An 11,085-nucleotide genomic window follows, 5' to 3' on the forward strand; every position below is an offset into this window, starting at 1 on the left:
TGCAAAAATTTTTTACAAGCAATTAGTTTTCCACAAAATAAAAAAAAGAGAAACACTATATACAACTGAGTGGGCTATATTGAGCAAGCTATATTTCTGGTTAAAGAACAGTTATTGGTAACTAGGTCGGCCATTATATTAATACCGGTGCCATGCGCAAATATCTGAATTTTAAGGGAGACAAAGTTTATTATAACTGGTAGGACTGTCCTCCAGCCCATCTGGAATTCTTCAATGTAAAGTAATGTGTTCATTGCTCAGTTTGGAGCTTTGCATGCTAAAATACAGCTGTTTCCATACTGAATTGAGAATTACAATTTTAAACTGATTAAATGGTTCACCTTCTTGTTTTTAATGTTATTATATTCAATTTGACATTTTAATAAGTTTAAAAATCGATTGTGACATTTTTGAAAGTCGACCCTTATAATGCCCCCAGCGGTTTTGATATTTCAGCACATGACACCATTATGCTTTCAATGGCAAATGAAAACAGAACATTGTAAGAATGTATCAAATTGCTAAACCAACAGTGTGTTCCGTTATGAAGATCTTGCATCTACCTTGACATTTTATAGTGTCTTGATCAAATGTGAAATATGCAGAACATGTTGACCGAGCATAGAGACACATCACTATTGTAACACATTTATTTAAAAAAATAAATAAATAAGGTATATAAATGATGGACATTGACGAAATGTTCTGGTTTCTTTTTAATCACTCAATCATTCATCCTTGACCATGACAGACTTGAGTGACTATGATTGAAGCATATGCACTTAATCACCTAATTAGTGAGACAGTTGATTGGATGCTGGATATGGAGTGATTTCAGCTGTTGAATTACAAGCTTGAATAAAAGCAATAAATCACAGAAAAAAACCTGGACTAGGGCAGCGTACTGTGGCCCGCTGTCTTGGGTGCTCACAGCCAGCAATTTCAAACCTGGCGAGACGGTATAACCTCTGTCAATGACTTGCCACGAACTGGGAGACCAAGAGTAACAACACCTGCCAAGATCAACAGATCATTTTGCAGCATCTTCATGATGTCAGTTGTTAATCAGCACAATAAAAAGACACTGCGCCTGCTCTAAAACAGAGTTTGTCATTTTTCGATCACATCTAGTGAATTTTATCCAAATGTAAGTGATAAGTTTCTTTTGATGCTCAAATATAAGTGATAAGTTTCTTTTGATGCTCAAATATAAGTGATAAGTTTCTTTTGATGCTCAGTATATACAAATGCATAATACTACAATAAAAAGTCAATGTTGTTGTTTTAGGGCTATAGTTTAAACAATAAGTCACCATCTACACAAAAGATTTTTTGTTATAACCCTTTAATATTTTTTTCTTAAGCATCCTGGTGTTAGTGTATGTTTGGATTTAATAGCACCTCTATAACACTGATACTGAAACACATATAATCTCAATTGTTTTCCACTTGATACTGAAGCACCAAGGAGTAAGAGCTGTCATTGGGTTTGTGCAGCACCATCACAGTCAGGTCCTTACAGCCGGCTGTGCTGCAGCTCCCAGTCCAGTAGCCATCGCTGGACACACTGAGCTCCTGAGTGTCTCTGCTTCCCACCAGCACCTTCTCCACACCGGGGATCTTCACCTTGAACTGCAGGGTGCGCTGAGCTGGCAGGACTCCAGAGAGAGGCTCCACCAGCTCATATTCCTGCTGCCAGGAAGCGTAGACCAAAGGGAAGACTGGCCACTGCATGCTGGGGTTGCTGCAGGAGATTAAATAGTTACACACAAAATGGTGGTTTTTTCCAGGCGCAGACTTTTCTTTGGCAAAAATGGTGAAAAGATACATGCCGGCCCTGGGGATCTGGATTTTAAATTCCACCCAGTTCCCCTCTCTGTAAATAAAGACATGTCTGCTCAAGTCATCAGAGACATTGACATTCTCCAGACTCAGCTTTAGGACGAAGCTGAGGTCCTTCTCCAGCAGGAATCTGAAGGCACAGCGCCCGTCCTGGGTGTAGACTATAGGGCTGCACTGGGAGGGCTGGAGGAGACCCTTCATCTCTGTTAGCCAGCTGGGGCCCACTGGGTTCATCATGGCAGAGGGCAGCTTAATTTCTTTATGGACAGACTCACACTGAAGTTGATATTCACACACACAATCATAGGTTTCTGTTGCATCAAACGGATTTGTGTAAATTTTCAGCTGGTGTATCCCGGTACTCTTTGGATAGATATCCAGGCTCATCCCATCTGATGTCAAGGTGATGATGCCACATTCTTTTTTCTTGTTTAAGGTGTGTGTGAACAGAGCAGGAGATTGACTCTTCACAGTGATTGTAACCTTCCCATTGACTGTTGTAAAGAGAGAAGCACAGATAACATTTTGTATTGTTCTTTACAGCCAGCCTGTAAGAACAGCCTGTGTTTTCTTGAACATGTAATGGCACATACCTGTTTTTATCAGAGACACATTGGGTTTGATGGATAGAAGGCCAATGCTGTAAAATAGCTTTTTTTCAGAAGAGCATTTTCAAACTGCGAAAGCGACACCCTGGAATCCAGCAACTGCCATTTCTCTTCCATTGGGAAATGATTCCCAATAAAAAGAGCAGGGTGTGTAAGGAAATAAAACTCATGGTATCTGGAAAACAAAGCAGATTGAAAGGAGATACTGTATAGAAATCCAACCACCAGCTTTGACAAAGCTTTGAAAACTACACAGTGCTAAGTTAACAGTTTTTCTAAAATGCCAATGTTAAAAAGCTTCAATAAATAAATAAAATAACTCGGGTGGTTAAATTAGGAGCTCCTTCGTGCACCTTGGTTGTTTCTTGCTAGATCTGTAAGCAGTTTGTTTTAGTTACCAGGGTGGTTGTGACCCTTCAGGTTTTAAAGTGAGTTGTCTTGTGTCTTGTTGGAAAGATGGTCCTGCCTGAGGAAATTGCAACACTCATTCAAACCAGACTTGGCTCACCTGTTTCACTTGATGCAAACATCTGACTTCTAAATCTGCTGTGATGTTTTAATTCAACCGTGCAAACTGCCCATTGAGATGTACTAGCAGTGACTAATAGCTGACATATTTAATATGAAAAATAGGTACAGACAATATAAAGATTGTAGATGGGCTCACTGGAATGTGAATTGGGAGCAGTTGCTGTTGACATTGCCAGCTCCCCAGGTGCTGTCCAGGAGATGCCAGCTTCCCTCCAGACTCACAGCATTCCAGGAGTGATCTGGGTCTCTGCTGAATGGTTTCCCAGGCACATAGCTGAACCCTTTGGAGTAGCCCGGCACCTCCACGCAGCCAATCCCTGCAAAGCTGAACCCAAAAAGGCTGTGGACTCACTCACGCTGATCTTCTAAGTAATTCAAGTCAAAGAAGGTTTATAATGCAGATGGAGTCATGTGCAGGGATGTAGCTTCAGAAAACAGTCATTATAACCCTGGAAAATGTATCGAACACATTTTAGAAATCAATAGTTATTGTTATGCACTTCTCTGTAATTCCATTTGACTGTGCTGTTTATGAAATTGGATGAAGAGTTAGGAACATTTCTCCAGAAGCTTCTGTTACTGAAATCCTGTCACAATCTTTGTATCAGTTTTCTTTTACATTATTTGTTTGTAAAATACTTGAACAAAGGTTTTATTAAAACTGTGTCCATAGTAGTTGTTCCAGTGATACAGAGGGGATGTGGCATTCATTTAGGCACAATAAGCACAGTACAGTGTTGTAACACTTACTAGCACATCTCCTTGAAGAGTCCCGTGTACCCAGGGCACACAGCCTTTCCAGTCCGCAGCACATCTTCCGAGGCCCCCGTCCGTAGCCCTTCATCATGAAATGCCTCAGTGTTATATTCTGTGAAGGCAGAAGCAATGCAGGCCATCCCATGTGATTTGGTGGGGATGGACATTATCAACACCAGATTCCTATTATGAGCCATTTGTGGTTTGAAGTTTCAGGAGACTCGTAAGCTTTTGTTGCCTTATAGCCTGGAATTAAAATGCATTAAAATAGTTGTTTTTTTAAAAAATTGATCTACACATCCTACCACTCAACTTCCAAGTGAAAAATATATTCTAGAAATTTGTAGAAAATTAATTAAAAATAAAAACTGAAATAGCTTGGTTGGATAAGTGTCCACCCCACTTGTAATAGCAATCCTAAATTAGCTCAGGTGTAACCAATCGCCTTCAAAATCACACACCAAGTTAAGTGGCCTCCACCTGTGTTAAATTGTAGTGATTCACATGATTTCAGGATAAATTCAGCAGTTCCTGTAGGTTCCCTCTGCTAGGTAGTGCATTTCAACCATGAGCACCAAGGCGCTTTCAAAAGACAAAGTTGTTGAAAGGCACAGATCAGGGGATGGGTATAAAAATTACAAAGGCCTTGAATATCCCTTGGAGCACGATCAGATGATTATTAAGAAGTGGAAGGTGTATGGCACCACCAAAACCCTGCCTAGATCAGGCCATCCCTCCAAACTGGATGACCAAGCAAGAAGGAGACTGATCACAGAGTCTACCAAGAGGCCAATGGCAACTTTGCAAGAGCTACAGGCTTTTATGTCCAAGACTGGTCAAAGTGTGCATGTGAAAACAATATCCCAAGCACTCCACAAATCTGACCTGTATGGTAGGGTGGCAAGAAGGAAGCCATTACTCAAGAAAACCCACCTTGAGTCCCGTTTGAAGTATGCAAAAAAACACTCAGGAGATTCTGTAGCCATGTGGCAAAAAGTTTTGTGGTCTGACGAAACTAAAATTGAACTTTTTGGCCTAAATGCAAAGCGGCAGGGACTGGAGCAAAGTACAGAGAAGTCCTTGAGGAAAACCTGCTGCCCTCTGCAAGAAAGCTGAAACTGGGACGGAAGTTCACCTTTCAGCATGACAACAACCCAAAGCACACAGCCAAAGCTAAGGAACAAAAAGGTAAATGTCCTTGAGTGGCCCAGTCAGAGCCCTGACCTAAATCCAATTGAAAATTTGTGGTATGACTTGAAGATTGCTGTCCATCAACGCTCCCCAAGGAACTTGACAGAGCTTGAACAGTTTTGTAAAGAAGAATATTATACTTTTTTTCTTAATAAAAACTATTTTTCCCTTAACAGTGTGGAGTATGGTGTGTAGATAAGTGGAAAAAATCCTAATTTAAATGCATGATGAGGCACTGACAAAACAAAATGTGAAAAAAGTTCAAGGGAGTGTAGACTTTCTATAGGCACTGTATGTGTACATTTCAGCAATATAGCTTTAAGATTTTTGCTTGTTTTGCACACTTTTCTTCCCAGTTATTTGTTTTATGAGTGTGTATTTAACCCAAGGGCATTTAGATGTAAAAGTCGGTCCTTTCTCTTTGTAAAACAGCATGGAGTACTTTTGTTTAGTTTTCCAGTATGTTGTGTGTGCAATTATACTTGCAACTCCACTACAAAATAAACTTGATTGGAACGGAGAAATGCCTCCATATACAGTGTGTGTGTGTGTGTGTGTGTGTGTGTGTGTGTGTGTGTGTGTGTGTGTGTGTGTGTGTGAGAGAGAGAGAGGGGAGAGAAAGAGATGTCGTCAAAAGTTTGCATACCCCAATGTAATGATTTGAGTCTGTTCCTTACCGATGTGGTGAGTGACCCAAATCCAGATTGCTCGCAGCTTTTCTAGATCAGTCTGGGCTTTCTGGAGCAGCTCTTTCACCAGGACCTCTACACTGCTCCGAGTGCTTACCTGCTGAAAACAAGAAGTCGTTCACAGCAGCAGTGGAGAGCAGGGTTTTTAAAAATATCTATACATTTGAAACAGTTTATAAACCATACCTGAGAGGCGAAGTCATCAAGCTGTTTGAATTTCTTCAGATCCACCTGGAGGCTCTTTAAACTGGACTGGTCCCAAGGGTAGGCTGGAACAAGAATGAAAAACAAAACGACAAGATCTGTACATAGCAATCTGAACAATAAATAAATACCACGTTTTGTCTTTGCAGTGGAAAATAGCCATATGGCATATATTTATGGGATAATGAGGTAATAATGGAACTCCCCAGTGCAAATAATTGAATCTTTATTGCCTCATTATTACAGAGGCACACTATTCTACAACTTTGTAAAGTTATTTATTTGTTTACCTTTGTCTGAAATAATCATCCCTGTAAAGGGTTTCATCAGTAAAACAGTGCTTTTAGAGAAGGTCTAATTAATAATTAGTGTGCCTTATTGAGCTATAACAGAACGGCTGACCTCCATAGAAAAAAATGGGAGACAAGTCTCTGCTTGTTGTATAATTAGTAAGGATACAATTTTGGCGCGGTGATTTTTTGTACATTTCACGAGCGAGTTGCAGAAAATAACAAGAATTCACGGAAAGGCCACCAAATAATGTAGGATTAGCTACATCACCATACACAAGGGCTTCTAATAGTACACCAAAACCAATAATATAAAGACTATTGCTTTTGACTGCTGGCAAGTTTAAATGTTACTTTAGAGTCCAAAACGTAGTTAAAGGTCCTTTCACACCAACATACATTATTTTATTTTTATTTTTTTTTTAAATACTGTACGATGCAGGCTTTCACACCGGCCACGTAGCGAAACAGACAGGGTCTAAAATAAACAGTGTTCCTATTTCTCTGTGCGTGTCCGACGTAAATGTGTGTATATATATATATATATATATATATATATATATATATATGTGGTGTCCATATATTTTTCGTACATCAGGCAAAAAAGAGTTATGTGCTCCCTCCTCTGTAACTCCCTCTTTTCTTCATTGAAACTCCCTCCTCCCTCTTCCCGACCTGGAGGCGCCGGAAAAGGAACTGACGCACCCTCAAGTTCGCCCGAAAAAGGGGGTGAAGATGGAAGTTATGGGATTTGAGGGGGGCTGGTTTGATTTTAAAGGTGGAGGGGAAGCGGCCTTGGAATGGCTGTGTGTGTTTTACACAAGGTGGAGGATGTGTGAAAGACTGGGGGGAGAAAGAGGAAAATACTGTATGTAGTTCATGAGGGGCTAAAGAACTACATCCCCCAGAATGCCACAGGATGGAGCCAGGAGTCGTCACCTGGCTCCAATCTGTAATCATTATCACCTGCCTGTGATTAGCAGGCAGGTATATAGAATGATCAGAAAAGATGCAAGCCCGTGTTTTTGTTTTAAAAAATAAATTAACAAGCACTTTGTGAAGATCACAATTGAGTTTACAGTATATACGATCTGTGTTCATTTACATGTTCGCTCAGCTAATACAAACCTCATTCGCTGACATACATAGCTACACGTAAATGCTGTGTGCATACACAACCAATTTACAGACACTCGCAAATTTGTATTTTCAGTGCATGACAGACTGCATTTTTAAAGGAAATAAAGGCAGTGCCTAACCAAATGTGTTTTTACATCCATTTCCAAGATTGTTCAAATTCACGATTTTCACAATTTCTGTGACCTCTGTGGCCTCCGTGATAAAATCGTATCCTTAATAATTAAGGTTTCTGGTTTTCTATGTTTTATCACGATTTTCTACAATTCAATTGATGCCTGTTAAGCCATTTGTGTATCTCGATCACTACTGAGAAACGTGTTAATAGTAAAGTTGATTTCATTTTAAACCATAAGTCTTACTTTTTCATTTATAACCAAGATATGTAAATGTGTTTTTGCGCAGGAAACTTTATAAAAGAAAAAAGTCACTGTTAGAAATCCACCTTCAAGGTTGTATGTCTTCTTTCAGTGTCACTGTCACAATTTACCCATGCTGTTGTACAGTGATGCTAATTTATAAACAACTTGCATTTTATTATTATTATTATTTGTTTATTTAGCAGACGCCTTTATCCAAGGCGACTTACAGAGACTAGGGTGTGTGAACTATGCATCAGCTGCAGAGTCACTTACAACTACGTCTCACCCAAAAGACGGAGCACAAGGAGGTTAAGTGACTTGCTCAGGGTCACACAATGAGTCAGTGGCTGAGGTCGGATTTTGAATCGGGGACCTCCTGGTTACAAGCCCTTTTCTTTAACCACTGGACCACACAGCCTTTGCACCAGCTGTGGGGATGCCTATGCTCGGACACAGGCCCATGACTGCATTTTCCCAGTCTATCATTATACTTGGGTCCCCAGTGTTTCTCACTCACAATGTTTTTTCCCAGTACATCGTTATACTTTCCCCAGTGTTTCTCACTCACAATGTTTTTTCCCAGTACATCGTTATACTTTCCCCAGTGTTTCTCACTCACAATGTTTTTTCCCAGTACATCGTTATACTTTCCCCAGTGTTTCTCACTCACAATGTTTTTTCCCAGTACATCGTTATACTTTCCCCAGTGTTTCTCACTCACAATGTTTTTTCCCAGTACATCGTTATACTTTCCCCAGTGTTTCTCACTCACAATGTATTTTCTTGACGCTGGCCTTTTTATTCTTGGCCCCATCGACTGATCCTGAAAACAAAGCAAATGGTGCAACCGATTTGATTGATGGATATACAGTACCATTATAAAATCTTGCCACAGTAAATCATAGCAAAGTGTAATAATGCAGAGTGAAAGTATGATAAAGCACAGGTAAGCATTGAGAGGTATGGCAAAGCACAGGTAAGCATTGAGAGGTATGGTAAAGCATTGATAAGCATTGAGAGGTATGGTAAAGCACAGGTAAGTATTGAGAGGTATGGTAAAGCACAGGTAAGCATTGAGAGGTATGGTAAAGCACAGGTAAGCATTGAGAGGTATGGCAAAGCAAAGGTAAGCATTGAGAGATATGGCAAAGCACAGGTAAGCATTGAGAGGTATGGCAAAACACAGGTAAGCATTGAGAGGTATTGCAAAGCATAATAAAGAACATGGCAAAACATGGTAAACTGCAAAGTATAACCATGGGAAAACTACTAAATGAATGTGCAAAAATGCAGTAATACACTTTAAGCCAGATGGTTATAGAGATAGACTGAAAGATGAACAGTAAGACAGACACAAGGATAGAGAAGGCATTTAGATAAACAGGTGGAAGGAAGGAAGTACACAATGTGCCAAGCTGAAAGAGGATTGCCGACTGCTTTCACTCACCATTTTCTACCTTCTTGTCGCTGGTCTGCTTGTTCTTGTCATCGACGAATCCTGAAACAAAGCCATCAATACAATCAGATAGGTTTATTGATCAGCACTGAAAGCATGCAAATGTAAATGTATTTAGATTATCAATCCTTTATATACATGATATATACAAACCGGGGCCCAATTCATAAAGATTTAACAATGTTTTTTAAAGAGTGCTTTTTTAAACCTTGGTCTGATGCATTAAAATACATTTTGTTCAACACTACAACAGTCATGAATATCAAACCTGATTTCACCCTTGACTTCTTTAAATACTGAGTAGAGTAGAAATGTTGTGAAGGGGGCTGAGGCTCATGAATGCACATCTGCCCTGTTTGTTACCTACCATTACCAACTGTCTTGGGGCTGCTCTGGATGTTGTCGTCCTTAACAAATCCTGAAACAAAGCCATCAAGAGACAGCAAGATGTCATTGAGAAAATGAACCAACTACTTTCAGCCCTCGATCTCTGGTAGTCGGAGGGGTTTAAGATATACTGCATACAGACTGATTGAAATTGTTTGTGTTTTAGATAATGAACGAGACCCTTTTTCTCAAGTCTGGCCCATCACTTGTAGTAACTTGTTGACCCAAGACAGCACTGAATGGCTTCTTGAATGAGACCTTTGGTCTGTTTGCTATGCACTGGCCTGGTAAACAGCCCCACAGCATGCTTCCTGGCCTGTTATGGAATTGTATTTCTGATAGGATTACTGGTTCGTTTGATCAATAGGTACTTGGTAATAGACAGTAGAGATGATCATCTACTCAAAGACCCTTGTCGCCATAACCCTCTTCAATTTCCTTGATTTCTTTGCATGAAAAACCCCAATGTTTACAAATATCTCTCTCTGTCTCCTCTCCGTTTGCAAACTATTTTCTTCATCACCGTTATGATTTCACCTGTTTCTGTGGTGGTACATATACTAATATGGTATACTCAATGGTGGTACATATACTAATAGTTCAATGACATTATTATTATTATTATTATTATTATTATTATTATTATTATTATTATTATTATTTATTTATTAGCAGACACCCTTATCCAGGGCAACTTACAATCATAAGCAAATACATTTCAAGTGTTACAATACAAGTAAACCAATAAGAGCGATAAATACAATAACTTTTGTTCAAGCAAAGTACAAGTGTGACAAAATACAATTCAATAATATAGCAGATAATAGTGATAGTTACATCAGGATATGATTAAATACAAAATACTACAGGTTAAACACTTGGCAGATTACAGTATTCTCAAGTACAGGATTAAATGCAGTAAAATAGTCAGTTTGCTTCTCTCCTTTAAAGAGGGGTGTGATAATAATAAACATGCATCACCCTATCAAGCTCATAAAAACAACACCACAGCAGTAGAGCTGAACTCATGCAGTGAAACAGACATGCACTGATACAGACATGCACTGATACAGACATGCACTGATACAGACATGCACTAGAACCTTTGTCTTCTGAGTTTTGTCTCCTTACCTGGACTAGTGTGTGAATCAGTGGTGTCCCTCTGTCGGCTCAGCGAGGATTTCCCCTCTTCAGCGCGCTCTGTGAGAAACATGCAGCTGTACCAGTCAGGTTTAACAAATGGAAGAAACATTGAGAACAGCTTGCTCCTGTCCATGCCACCCTTTGCCCTGTCTCACCTAGAAGCACTGAAGCTCTCTTCAGTTAGTGCACTCTCCTTGTTCAGCTGGGTAAGTCTGTACATTAAGTGAACATTAAGTCTGCTTGTCTTAGTATTCATGGTGCCCCCCATGTGCCTGATCATTGATTAAGCAGTGGCAGGCTCAGTCAGATCTCTGTGAATATTCCTTGTTTCTTCCACACTACACCGCTGCTCCACTCCCTCCACTGGCTCCCTATTGCTGCTCTCATCAATTTAAAAACTCTTGTACTCGCCTATCACTGTCTCAACCTTCCTGCTCCCTCCTATCTCCCTCTCATTTCTCCCGACACCCCCTCTCGCCCCCTCCACTC

General features: G+C 39.9%; 1 pseudogene; it reads right to left on the reverse strand.

Annotated features, from left to right (window-relative positions):
- Nucleotides 1-1,434: 1,434 nt before the first annotated feature.
- On the reverse strand, nt 1,435-10,729 carry LOC117423647 (kyphoscoliosis peptidase-like; annotated as a pseudogene).
- Nucleotides 10,730-11,085: the final 356 nt, after the last annotated feature.

Source organism: Acipenser ruthenus, chromosome 17 (assembly GCF_902713425.1).
Source record: "Acipenser ruthenus chromosome 17, fAciRut3.2 maternal haplotype, whole genome shotgun sequence".
NCBI lineage: Eukaryota > Metazoa > Chordata > Actinopteri > Acipenseriformes > Acipenseridae > Acipenser > Acipenser ruthenus.